At 46.6% G+C, this 12,759-nt stretch overlaps 5 non-coding genes across 5 annotated transcripts; all 5 read right to left on the bottom strand.

Moving 5' to 3' along the window:
- Nucleotides 1–3,070: 3,070 nt before the first annotated feature.
- On the bottom strand, nt 3,071–3,143 carry trnaf-gaa (transfer RNA phenylalanine (anticodon GAA)). The gene has a single exon. It is a non-coding gene; the product is annotated as a tRNA-Phe (tRNA).
- A 586-nt stretch (nt 3,144–3,729) lies between these two features.
- Nucleotides 3,730–3,802, bottom strand: trnaf-gaa (transfer RNA phenylalanine (anticodon GAA)). Its single transcript has one exon. It is a non-coding gene; the product is annotated as a tRNA-Phe (tRNA).
- A 3,551-nt stretch (nt 3,803–7,353) lies between these two features.
- trnaf-gaa (transfer RNA phenylalanine (anticodon GAA)) lies at nt 7,354–7,426 on the bottom strand. The gene has a single exon. It is a non-coding gene; the product is annotated as a tRNA-Phe (tRNA).
- A 3,579-nt stretch (nt 7,427–11,005) lies between these two features.
- On the bottom strand, nt 11,006–11,078 carry trnaf-gaa (transfer RNA phenylalanine (anticodon GAA)). The gene has a single exon. It is a non-coding gene; the product is annotated as a tRNA-Phe (tRNA).
- Nucleotides 11,079–11,524: 446 nt separating this feature from the next.
- trnaf-gaa (transfer RNA phenylalanine (anticodon GAA)) lies at nt 11,525–11,597 on the bottom strand. The gene has a single exon. It is a non-coding gene; the product is annotated as a tRNA-Phe (tRNA).
- Between the last annotated feature and the right edge of the window lie 1,162 nt (nt 11,598–12,759).

Genomic DNA, 12,759 nt, shown 5'->3' with positions numbered 1-12,759 from the left:
CCTCCCCACCCTCCCCCACCTTCTTTATAGGGCCACTGCCCCTTCCCTCTTCAGTCCTGATGAAGGGTTCCGGCCCAAAACATCGACTGATCGTTTCCACAGATGCTGCCCGATCTGCTGAGTTCCTCCAGTGTGTTGTGAGTGTTACCATTGGAGCCTGTTCTCAGGGGCTCAAGGGACATCTGTAACACTCCTTTGCCATCGCTAGAGGATACTATGGAGTCCAGTGAACCTAGGGAGAAGTCTCGAGGGTGGGTTGAACCACCCCAGCCACCTAAGAAGCCTCAGGAATCGTCCTTGAAGGACGGTTCAGAAGAATTTGCAACACCCAGACCGGTTGAAGCTCTTTCCTGTAAGTGGCCTTCAGCAAGGGAAAGGCCTCGACCCCTACACCACAGCAGCCCTACGACTGTTATAGACCTTCTGCCTGGCACGTCCTCCACATGGTCGATTACACGTGCTCTCTGGTCCAGAGAGAAGCACATTGGAAGAACACACAAAGGAAGCTCTTGTTATGGGGTTCATTCGACCCTCCACCTCGCTGGCCAGTGCAGGTGGCTTCTTCATACCGAAGAAGGATGGGAGCCGGGAGCCTGTAGCCATGCATTGATTATAGTAGGGGTCACCAACTGGTCACTCGGGATCGACCGGTCGATCTTTGAGACTTTCCCAGTAGATCCTGAAAAAAATGAAAAATAAATACACAAATACTGTTATAACGTGAGCATTATAAAAAATAAGTAAAACTAATTAGGTCTTCCAGGTCGGCTGCCCTTCCCAAGTTCCATCCCGGCTGCCCCTCCCAAGTTCCTTCCGGTCCCAGGTACTACTTCCAGGCTGGCTGCCCTTCCCAAGTTCCTTCCAGTCCTTGGTACTCCAAAAGGGGCATTCATTGAGAATGGCCGCTCACCCAGGGATTACCAGGAGCATCAAGTTTATCAAGTGGAGGTATTGGTGGCCCCGAATGATGAGAGGTTCAGCAGGCATGCAAGGTGTGCAACCGGAACAAGAAGCCCCATACCTGACCTCAAGGGCCCATCCAACCCCGACCTGTTCTGGACAGACTATGGACACGTGTCTCCATGGACTTTGTCGTGGATCTTCCACCATCCAAGGGGAAGACTGTCAGCTTGAACATTGTCGATCGGTTTTCAAAAGCGTGCAAGTTCATTGCCTCGGAGAAGCTACCATCTGTGTTGGAGATGGCTAAGATTGTCCTAGACCAGGTCTTCAGGATCCATGGATTCCCAGTGGACATTGTCTCGGATTGTGGTCCACAATTCACGTCGTATTTCATTCAGTCCAACGGCCTGGCAGAGCGGACCAGACCAACCAGGGTTTAGAAGGTACACCAAGATACCTGGTCTCAAAGACTTGAGTGGTGAGACCATTTGACGTGGACAGGTCTCAGACAACACCTTACGGCATTCTGCACACAGCATGTCACCATCCTACTGCCAGTTTGGTTGTCCTCTGCTGCTTTTCCTGGAACAGGAAGCTGAGGTTGCGGTCCCTGCAGCTGAAGATCTCATCCAATGCTACAATAGAGTACAGCAAGAGAGATTTTGCTCTCCTCTACCTGGAAGGCAGAAACCAAAGCAAACCAAAAGAGAAAGCAAGGACCAGCTTTGCAGCCTGGGCACCAGGTCTGGCCGCCCACTCAAGATTGCTTCTCCAAGCGGAGTCTAGAAAGTTGGCGCCCAAGTTCATTGGACCATTTAAAGTCCTGAGGAAACTAAACCTGGTGGCTTACAAGCCGCTCCCCAAGACCCTAAAGATCAATCCCAACTTCCACATGTTTAAATTAAAATCTGTCTGCACCAGCCCTGTAGCCCCACCACCATCAGCCCTGCCGCCACCCAGGTTTATCGATGGGGGTCAGGTCTTCATGGTGAGAAGACTTTTGGGCCCACTTTGTGTTTGGGGTGTTCACACAGAGGATGCAGAGGGGGATCACAAAGTCAAGGAAAGAGGACCGGGTCGAGACAACAGAGTTATGGAGAAGAGGAGTTCGGTGGGTAATAAAATGGACGAGTTCACGGCACTAGCCAGGCGTCAGAGAATATTTTGGGAGCGCGGTGTTATGTGTTTCACTGGAACGGGGCTGCACGAGGACATACCCGATCAAAACTTTTCCATGGAGGGCTTCCAGACGATTCGGGTGGACCGGAAGTGCACTGAGAGCGGTAAGCGTAAAGGAGTTGGGTGCTTACTGTTCTGGTTAACAAAAAAAGGGGGAAATCTAGATTATATTATGATTGAGGAACGTGTTTGTAGACCGGATATTGAACTTTTTACTGTTGGACTTCGGCCACACTCCACCGAGATACAACACCGGGCGGCACGGGAGGTCGTTCCTGCCTGTCGCCATCAAACTTGCAGCTCCTCCCGTGGAGGCTCAGACTCCCTGAGCCAATAGACTGGTCCTGGACTTATTTTCCATCTGGCATAGTTTGCATCTTGTTGTTTGATTGTTTGTGGTTTTTGTATTGCTATATTTATGCTCTATTCTTGGTTGGTGCGGCTGTAACGAAACCCAGTTTCCCTCGGGATCAATAAAGTATACCTATCTATCTACCTATCACATCATTGACTGGAAAGGATTTAGACCCGAGGAAAAGTGCTGAGTGCCTCAGGGAGACTTCTTGGATCCGGCTCTCATCCAAGACTACCATCACCATCTCTCCAAGTAGCCAAAACCATCGGGAGTCAGGGTCCTGTTACAAGACACTTCCAAACTTGCCAGCTTCCAGGATTTAGACACTAACTCTCCAGAGTATGGAGAGATGGCGTGACCCCTTTAAGATTTCAGGATGTCCCACCATGTTTTGGGCACCAAGAATTGAGCATTTGAAGAGCAGCTGAACTGAGGTTCGGTGCTCATTTGCAAGCCTACTAGTAATATTGTCTAGCGTTTCTCTTGTTGAGATCTTGATGCAGTTTGATAGCGTGTCTTGATTCTTGCTTCAAATACTCCAGTTTCAGATACTTTGGATGGTGTCCATACCATCCTCGTCAAGGACTGTCAACACACTGCTATGCTATCGCGGTGACAATAAGTAAGTCCCAGTGCCGAAACCCGGGATTGAACCAGGGACCTTTAGATCTTCAGTCTAACGCTCTCCCAGCTGAGCTATTTCGGCTGACACAGCTGCAGTATTGTTGTTCTCCACTATCATGTACCTCACCATTGCAGCATCTGCAGTATTGTACAGTATTTCCACATGCTTTAAACCTGACCTTTCCTCTATCTGTGGCATTGTACACTCCTCTGTTTTGTACTGTGTTCCATTGCTGTATCTGCGGTATTGTAGTTCTCCTCTCCCTCGACCCTCACCAGTACAGAATATTATTTATTTTATTTTACTGAGAGCTACAGGGCAGAACAGGCCCCTCCGGCCCACCAACCTGTGCCGCCCTGTAGCTTTCAGCTGTAATATTATTGTCTCAACAATCAGGTCAGTGTTAAATCGGTGGATTCATGCTGCCCAGGAATCCACTGATTTAACTCTAACCCAGTCGTGGGATGGTTTAAAATAATCAGTTAAACTACTAACCACCTGGACTGTGGGAGCAAACCCCAGCACCCCGGAACAAAACCCATGTGCACCCGGGAAGGACTTTCAAACCTACTTACAGAGGACGTCAGAATTGAACTCTGAAATCAAATGAGCTGCAACAGTGTTGCACTAACTGCTGTTACCATGGTGCCCAATAAATAAGTCCCAGTGCCGAAACCCGGGATTGAACCAGGGACCTTTAGATCTTCAGTCTAACGCTCTCCCAACTGAGCTATTTCGGCTGACATATCTGCCTTTTTGAGGTTCACCTCTGACTTGTACCTCACCGTTCCAGTATCTGCAGGATTGTATTTCCCCTGAGGTTTAAACCTCACTGTGCTATATCTACGGAATAATCCAGTGAAGAACAGGAACTTCTGGCCCACCAAGCTGTGCCGACCGGGAACCTCTGATTTAACCACACCCTAATCGTGTGACGATTTAAAATACCAATTCACCTACTAATCAGTATGTCTTTGGACCGTGGCAGGAAACCAGAGCAGCCAGAGGAAACCCATGTGCACAGTGGAAGGACTCACTCTCACAGGACGTTGCAATTGAACTCCAAACTCCAAACTCTGGCAACACAAGCTGTAAAATAGAGTCACACTAAAGTGGGGCCCAATAAATAGTCCCAGTGCTGAAACCCGGGGTTGAACCAGGGACCTTTAGATCTTCAGTCTAACGCTCTCCCAACTGAGCTATTTCGGCTGATACAGCTGCAGTATTGTTGTTCTCCACTCTCGTGTACCTCACCATTGCAGCAACTGCAGTATTGTATGTCTCTTGTACATTGTACCTCACAATTTCAGCATCTGCAGTATTATAGTTCTACTGTGCTTTAAAACTCTCTATTCTTGTGTATGTGGTATTTTATTTCTCCTCTGCCTTGTATCTCACTGCTCCAGCATCAGTGGTATTGTATTCCCCTGTGCTTCGTACCTCACCTTTCTGGACTCTGCAGTATTGTATTTCTCCTGTGCCCTGAGCCTCAACATTCCAGTAAATGTGGAATTGTGTTTCTCCTCTGCATTAACCTCACTATTCCTGTCTCTGCGGAATTGTATACTCCTCTGCCTTGTACCTCACTATTCCAGCATCTGCAGTATTGTCGTTACCCTCTGCGTAAAACCTCATCCTTCTAGTATCATAGTCATAGTCTTCCCTGTGCTTTGTACCTCACCATTCCTGTATCTGCAGAACTGTGGTTCTCCTCAGCCTTAAACCTCACTGTTGCTCTATCTGCAGTATTGTACCTTTTCTGTGCCTTAGACCATAAGAGATGGGAGCAGAATTAGGCCATTCAGCCCATCGAGTCTGCTCTGTCATTCCACCATGGCTGATCCTGGATCCCCCACAACTCCATACACCTGTCTTCTTGACATATCCTTTGATGCCCTGACCGATCAGGAATCTATCAACATCTGCTTTAAACATACCCACGGGCTTGTCCTCCACCACAGTCTGTGGCAGAGCATTCCACAGATTCACTGCTCTCTGGCAACCTGTAAATTTAACTCTGGGAAATTTGCATGAGGACTACTAAGTTCCTTTGCACCTCTGATGTTTGAATCTTCTCCCCATTTAGATAACGGTCTGCACTATTGTTCCTGCTTTACATTATTGGCTAGTTTGCCCTCATTTACAATTGTGACATTACCCTTATTACATGTCTTTTTCAGCTCCCTGTGCAATCTCAACCCCACATCTTGGCTACTATTTGGAGGCCTACATTTGATTCCCATAATGGTTTTTACACCCTTACAGTTTGTTAACCCCACACACAAAGATTCAACATTCTCTGACCCTATGTCACCTCTTTCTGAAGATGTAATTCCATCTCTTACTAACAGAGCCACACCACCGTCTGTGCCTTCCTGTCTGTCCTTTCAATACAAAGTATATCCTTTGATGATAAGCTCCCAACAATAACCTTCTTTCGGCCACGACTCAGTGATGCTCACAGCTTCATACTGACTAATCTCTAACTGCACTACGAGTTTGTCCACCTTATTCCAAATGCTACACACATTTAAATACAACACCTTCAGTCCCGCATTCTACACCCTTTTGAATTTTGCCTCTGTGGTACAATTTAACTCTTTGCTCTGTCTGCATTTATACTCAGTCACTGGCTTGTCCTTCCTTAAATTCATGTTACACCCATCATCGACTTGTAAACCTGCTGGCTCATCCTCAGCTCTATCACACCGGTTCCCATTCCCCACCATATTAATTTAAACCACTCCCAACAGCTCTAGTAAACCTGCCCACAAGAATATTGGTCCCCCGCAGATTCAAGTGCGACCCGTCCCTTTTGTGCAGGTCAAATCTGCCGCAGAAGAGCTCCCAATTATCCAGAAATCTGAATCCCTGCACTCTGCTCCAATTCTTCACCCAGGCATTTATCTGCCACCTCATTCTATTCCCCTCCTCACTGTCGCGTGGCACAGGCAGCAATCCCGAGATTACTACCCTTGATGTCCTGCTTCTCAGCTTCCTTCCTAACTCCCTGTATTCTGTTTTCAGGACCTCGTCCCCTTTTCTACCCATGTCATTGGTACCAATTTGTACCACGACCTCTGGCTGCTCACCCTCCCTTGTCGGATATTGTGGGCGCGCTCAGAAATATCACAAACACTGGCACCTGGAGGGCAAACTGCCATCTGTGTTCTTTGTCGAGGCAACAGAATCGCCTGTCTGTCCCCCTAACTATAGAGTCTCCTATCACTGCTGCCATTCTCTTCATTTCCCTGACCTCCTGACCCACAGGCAGAGGATCCAGAGGCATGGCCACTGTTTCTTGCCTCACCCACTCACCCCCCCCCCCACAACTCCAACAGTACTCAAAAAGGTGTATTCATTGTTGAAGGGGCCGGTCACAGGGGTGCTCTCAACTATCTGATGTTCTCCCTTCCCTCTCCTGACAGTCACCCATTTATCTGTCTCCCTTAGCCTTGGGGTGACTACCTCCCTGTAGCTCCTGTCTATCTCTGCCTCACTTTCCCTAACAAGGTGAAGATCATCGAGCTGCAGCTCCAGTTCCCTAACACAGTCTCTAAGGAGCTGCATCTCGATGCATCAGGTGCAGGTGTGGCCATTGGGGAGACCGATAAACTCCTGGAAATCCCACATTTGACATCCAGAATAGAACACTGGCCCTGTAGACATATCCCCATTCTCTCAGAGTTAATTAATAAACAAGGAGTGAGAATACCTATATACAGTGAGATTACCATCTTTGCTTGCTACTGCCTGCTCTTTCTGAAGCCTTAATGAGCCAAAGCCTTACCACTCTGACTCAGACCACTCCGACGATGACCGCTCCACTAGACAGGACCCCTCTTTTATGCAGACTGGGTTTTTAAAGCTTTTTGCCGGACCTGAACAGGAACGCTTCTTCTGTGTCTGCACAGCACTGCAATCAATGACTCCCACTGAAAAAACCTCCTGCTTATTAAAGCTCTTCGCCTTGTCCCTCACCATTACAGAATATTATTTATTTTATTTTATTTTATTGAGAGATAAAGCACAGAACAGGCCCGTTCGGCCCACCCAGCTGTTCCACCCAGGAATCCACCAATTTAACCCTAACCTAATTGTGGTACGCTTTAAAAAATACAATTAACCTACTAACCAGTCTGGCTTTGGACATAGGGACTGTGTACGTGGGAAGGACGTACAAGCTTAGTTATAGGGGGTGCCACAACTGAGCTCCAAACTCTGACACTAGGAGCTGTAATAGTGTCAGACTAACTGCTATGCTATCGCAGTGACAATAAATAAATCCCAGTGCCGAAACCCGGGATTGAACCAGGGACCTTTAGATCTTCAGTCTAACGCTCTCCCAACTGAGCTATTTCGGCTGATATGTCTGCATTTTGTGGTTCACCACTGTCTTGAACCTCACCCTTCCTGTATTTCATAATACGAATCAGAATGGGGTTTATTATCACCAGTATGTGTCATGAAATTTGTTAACTTCGCAGCTGCAGTTCAATGCAATACAGAAAATAGAAACAAAATAGTAATAACAAATAAGTAAATCATATTGCAGTATTATCTATATGGCATAGATAACAATTGTGCAAGAAACAGAAATAATGCATATTTTAAAAAAGTAAGGTAGTGTCCAAGGGTTCAATGTCCATTTAGGAATTGGATGGCAGCTGGGAAGAAGCTGTTCCTGAATCACTGAGTGTGTGCCTTCAGGCTTCTGTACCTCCTCCCTGATGGTAAAATGAGAAAGGGGCATGCCCTGGGTGCTGGAGGTCCTTAGTAATGGATGCTGCCTTTCTGAGACACTGCCCCCTGAAGGTGTCCTGGGTACTTTGTAGGCTAGTACCCAAGATGGAGCTGACTAGATTCACAACCTACTGCAGCTTCCTTTGGTCCCGTGCAGTAGCCCCCCCCCCCCCAAATACCAGACAGTGATGCAGCCTGTCAGAATGCTCTCCACAACACGTCCAGGAACTTGAAACTGCTCACTCTCTCCACTTCAGATCCCTCTGAGGATTGATGTGTGTTCCTTTGGCTTGCCCTTCCTGAACTCCACAATCAGCGCTTTCATCTTACTGACATTGAGTGCCAGGTTGTTGCTACCACACCACTCCAGTAGATGGCATATCTCGCTCCTGTACGCCCTCTCATCTCCATCTGAGACTCTGCCAACAATGGTTGTATCATCAGCAAATTTACAGATGGTATTTGAGCTATGTCTAGCCACAGAGTCATGGGCATAGAGAGAGTAGAGCAGTGGGCTAAGCACACATGCCTGAGGTGCGCCAGTGTTGATCACCAGTGAGGAGGAGATATTATCACCAATCCACACATTTTGTGGTCTTCTGGTTAGGAAGTCGATGATCCAATTGCAGAGGGAGGTAATGAGGCCCAGGTTCTGTAACTTTTCAATCAGGATTGTGGGAATGGTGGTATTAAATGCTGACATAGGTATTTGTGTTGTCCAGGTGGTCTGAGGCCGTGTGAAGAGTCATTGAGATTGCATCTGCATTGACCCATTGTGGCGATAGGCAAATTGCAATGGGTCCAGGTCCTTGCTGAGGCAGGAGTTCAGTCTAGTCATGACCAACCTCTCAAAGCATTTCATCACTGTAGATGTGAGTGCTACTGGGCGATAGTCATTAAGCAGCTATGTATGGTCTCACCATTCCAGCATCTGCAGTATTGTAGTTCTTTAAACATCACCCTCCCAGTATCTCTGGCATTCTTTCCCTATGTTTTGCCCCTCACAGTTCCTGCATCTACAGTATTGTATATCCTTGGCTTTGTAACTCACCATTCCTGCATCTGTGCAATTGTGGTTCTCCTCTGGCTGTAACTCACTGTTGCTGTATCTGTAGTATTTTGATTCTTCTCTCACTCATCCCTCACCATTACAGAATATTATTTATTTTATTTTATTAAGAGATACAGACCATGCAGGAACCCTCCGATTTAACCCTAACCTATTTGTGGTATGATTTAAAATAACTAATTAACCTCCTAACTAGTACAGGACTGCAGAAGTAAACAGGGGCACCCGGAGGAAACCCATGTGCACATGGGAATTACTTACAATTCTACCTGCAGAGGACGCCGGAATTGAACTTCCAACACCTCGAGTTGTAATGGAGATGCCCCAACCACTACGCTACCGCGGTGCCAATAAACGAGTCCCAGATCCAAAACCTGGGATTGTACCAGAGACCTTTAGATCTTCAGTCTAACACTCTCCCAACTGAGCTATTTCAGCTGACACATCTGTAGGATTGTAGTTCTCCTTTGTTCTGTATCTTACTGGTGCGGCATCTGCAATATTGTATTTCCCTATGCTTTGTACCTCACAGTTCCATCATCTGCAGTATTGTATTTCCCTGTGCTTTGTCCCTCCAACATTCCTCTATCTACGGTATTGTATACTCACCTGCCTTGTACCTCACTATTCAACTATCTGCAGTATTTTACTCCTCCTCTGCCTGGGTCCTCACCGTTGCTGTATCTGCAGCTTTGTGGTTCCGCTCTGCCTTGTATCTCAGTATTCCAGCATATGTAGATCTTCTCTCCCTAAAACCTCATCCTTTTAGTATTTATGACATTGTACTTCCCTGTGCTTTGTACCTCACCATTCCTGTATCTGCAGAACTGTAGTTCTTCTCAGCCTTATACCTCATCATTGCTGCATCTGCAGTATTGTACCTTTCCTGTGCCTTAGACCATGAGAAATGGGAGCAGAATTAGGCCATTCAGCCCCCCGAGTCTGTTCTGTCATTCCACCATGGCTGATCCTGGATCTCGCACTCCCCCCACCCCCCCAACTCCATACACCTGCCTCCTTGCAGCTGGGTTTTTAAAGGTTTTTACCAGACTTGAACAGGAATGCTTCTACTGTAGCTGCACAGTACTGCAATCACGACTCGTGTTGAAAAAACCTCCTGCGTATTAAAGCTCTTTGCGTCGTCCCTCACTACGACAGAATATTATTTATTTTATTTTATTGAGAGATAGAGCACAGAACAGGCCTGCCCGGCCCACCCAGCTGTTCCACCCAGGAATCCACTGATTTAACCCAAACCTAAATATGGTACGGTTTAAAAAATACAATTAACCTACTAACCAGTCTGGCTTTGGACAGAGGGACTGTGTACAAGGGAAGGATGTACAAACTTACAGAGAATGCTACAATTGAACTCCAAACTCTGACACTACGAGCTGGGATAGTGTCAGACTAAAGGCTGATTTATACTTGTGCGAACTAGCTTACGCCGTAGCCTACGCATTTATACTTGTGCGTTGGTGTGTCTGTGTCGCTCTGCAATTCACCGCCAAAACACTAGTTGGCGGTTGCGTTTCTATGCCACTGTGTTGAGTTTCAACTTCAAACAATGGCGACTGAAACTGAAGGAGGGTGAATTTTCTGTGCTTGTCCGGCCACTGAGAGACATAGACGAGGAAATGCATTTCAAATATTTTCGGATGTCGGCAGGTAGATTTGACAATTTGGTTCATTGTCTCCAACCATTTATTTCGCATCAGTGTACGCACAGTATACTCAGAGACTGGCAATCACCATTCGAGTTTTAGCTTCAGGTGGAAGTCAACAGACTGTAGCAGCCAGCTACAAACTGGCGTCAAGCACAGGGTCCTCTATAATTTCAGAGGTCTGTAAAGCTTTATGGAAAGCATTGCAGCCAGAGTTCCTTCCCTGCCCTTCAGTTGCCCAATGGGAAGCTATTGCAGCGTTGGAGGAAATGCGACGCTACCAAGCGGACCAATCACAGTTGTTGCAGTCTGCATCACCGCGACGCGTAATTACATTTTTGGGGAGGTGCGCGTCAGGCTACAGCGTAGGGTGCGCGGCTACACCGCATCTACGGTGTCGATTTAACACACAAGTATAAATTGGCCTTAACTGCTATGCTATCACAGTGACAATAAATATATACCAGTGCCGAAACCCGGGATTGAACCAGGGACCTTTAGATCTTCAGTCTAACGCTCTCCCAACTGAGCTATTTCGGCTGATGAGTCTCCATTTTTGTGGTTCACCTCTGTGTTGTACCTCACCATTCCTGTATCTGTAGGATTGTATTTCCCCTGCACTTTAAACCTCACTGTTGCTGTATCTGCGGTATTGTCGTCCTCCACTCCCTCGACCTCACCATTACAGAAAATTATTTGTTTTATTTCATTGAGAGATCCAGTGAAGAACAGGAACATTTGGCCCACCAAACTGTGCTGACCAGGAACCTCTGATTTAACCACGCCCTAATCGTGTGACGATTTAAAATACCAATTCACCTACTAATTGTATGTCTTTGGACTGTGGCAGGAAACCCATGTGCACAGTGGAAGGAATTACAAACTCACTTACACAGGACGTTGCAATTGAACTCCAAACTCCGAACTCTGGCAACACAAGCTGTAACAGAGTCACACTAAAGTGGAGCCCAATAAATAAATTCCAGTGCCGAAACCCGGGATTGAACCAGGGACCTTTAGATCTTCAGTCTAACGCTCTCCCAACTGAGCTATTTCGGCTGACACAGCTGCAGTATTGTTCTTCCCTCTCGTGTACCTCACCATTGCAGCATCTGCAGTATTGTATGTCTCTTGTACATTGTACCTCACAATTCCAGCATCTGCACTGTTGTATTTCCATGTGCTTTGTACCTCACCGGTCCACCATCTGCAGTATTGTAGTTTGACTGTGATTTAAAACTCTCTATTCTTGTGTATGCGGTATTTTATTTCTCCTCTGCCTCGTACCTCACTGCTCCAGCATCAGTGGTATTGTATTCCCCATGCTTCATACCTCACCTTTCCAGACTCTGCAGTATTGTATTTCTCCTGTGCTCTGAGCCTCAACATTCCAGTAAATGTGGAATTGTGGTTCTCCTCTGCATTAACCTCACCATTCTTGTATCTGCGGTATTGTATACTGTACTCCTCTGTCTTGTAGCTCAATATCACTGTGTCTGTAGAATTATATTTTTCCTGTGCTTTGTACCTCACCATTGTTTTCCTCTCCCTTGACCCTCACCAGTATAGAATATTATTTGCTTTATTTTACTGAGAGCTACAGGGCAGAATAGCCCCCTCCGGCCCACCAACCTGTGCTGCCCTGTAGCTCTCAGCTGTAATATTATTGTCTCAACAATCAGGTTAGGGTTAAATCGGTGGATTCATGCCGCCCAGGAATCCACTGATTTAACTCTAACCCAGTCGTGGGATGGTTTAAAATAATCAGTTAAACTACTAACCAGTACATCTTTGGACTGTGGGAGCAAACCGCAGCACCCTGGAGAAAAACCCATGTGCACACGGGAAGGACTTTCAAACCTACTTACAGAGGACGTCAGAATTGAACTCTGAAATCAAATGAGCTGCAATAGTGTTGCACTAACAGCTGTTACCATGGTGCCCAATAAACAAGTCCCAGTGCCAAAAACTGGGATTGAACCAGGGACCTTCAGATCTTCAGTCTAACACTCTCCCAACTGAGCTATTTCGGCTGACATATCTGCAGTATTGTTATTCTCCACTGTTCTTTATCTCACTGTTGCAGCATCTGCAGTATTGTATTCCCCTGTTCTTTGTACCCCACCGTTGCATCATCTGCAATATTGTATTTTCTCCTGTGCTTTGTACATCAGCGTTCTATCATCTTCAGAACTGCATTTTCCTTGTGCTTTGTACATCT

Source organism: Mobula hypostoma, chromosome 21 (genome assembly GCF_963921235.1).
Source record: "Mobula hypostoma chromosome 21, sMobHyp1.1, whole genome shotgun sequence".
Classification (NCBI taxonomy): domain Eukaryota; kingdom Metazoa; phylum Chordata; class Chondrichthyes; order Myliobatiformes; family Myliobatidae; genus Mobula; species Mobula hypostoma.
The sequence above is the reverse complement of the archived record's forward strand: the minus strand, read 5'-3'. Positions and strand labels throughout refer to the sequence as shown.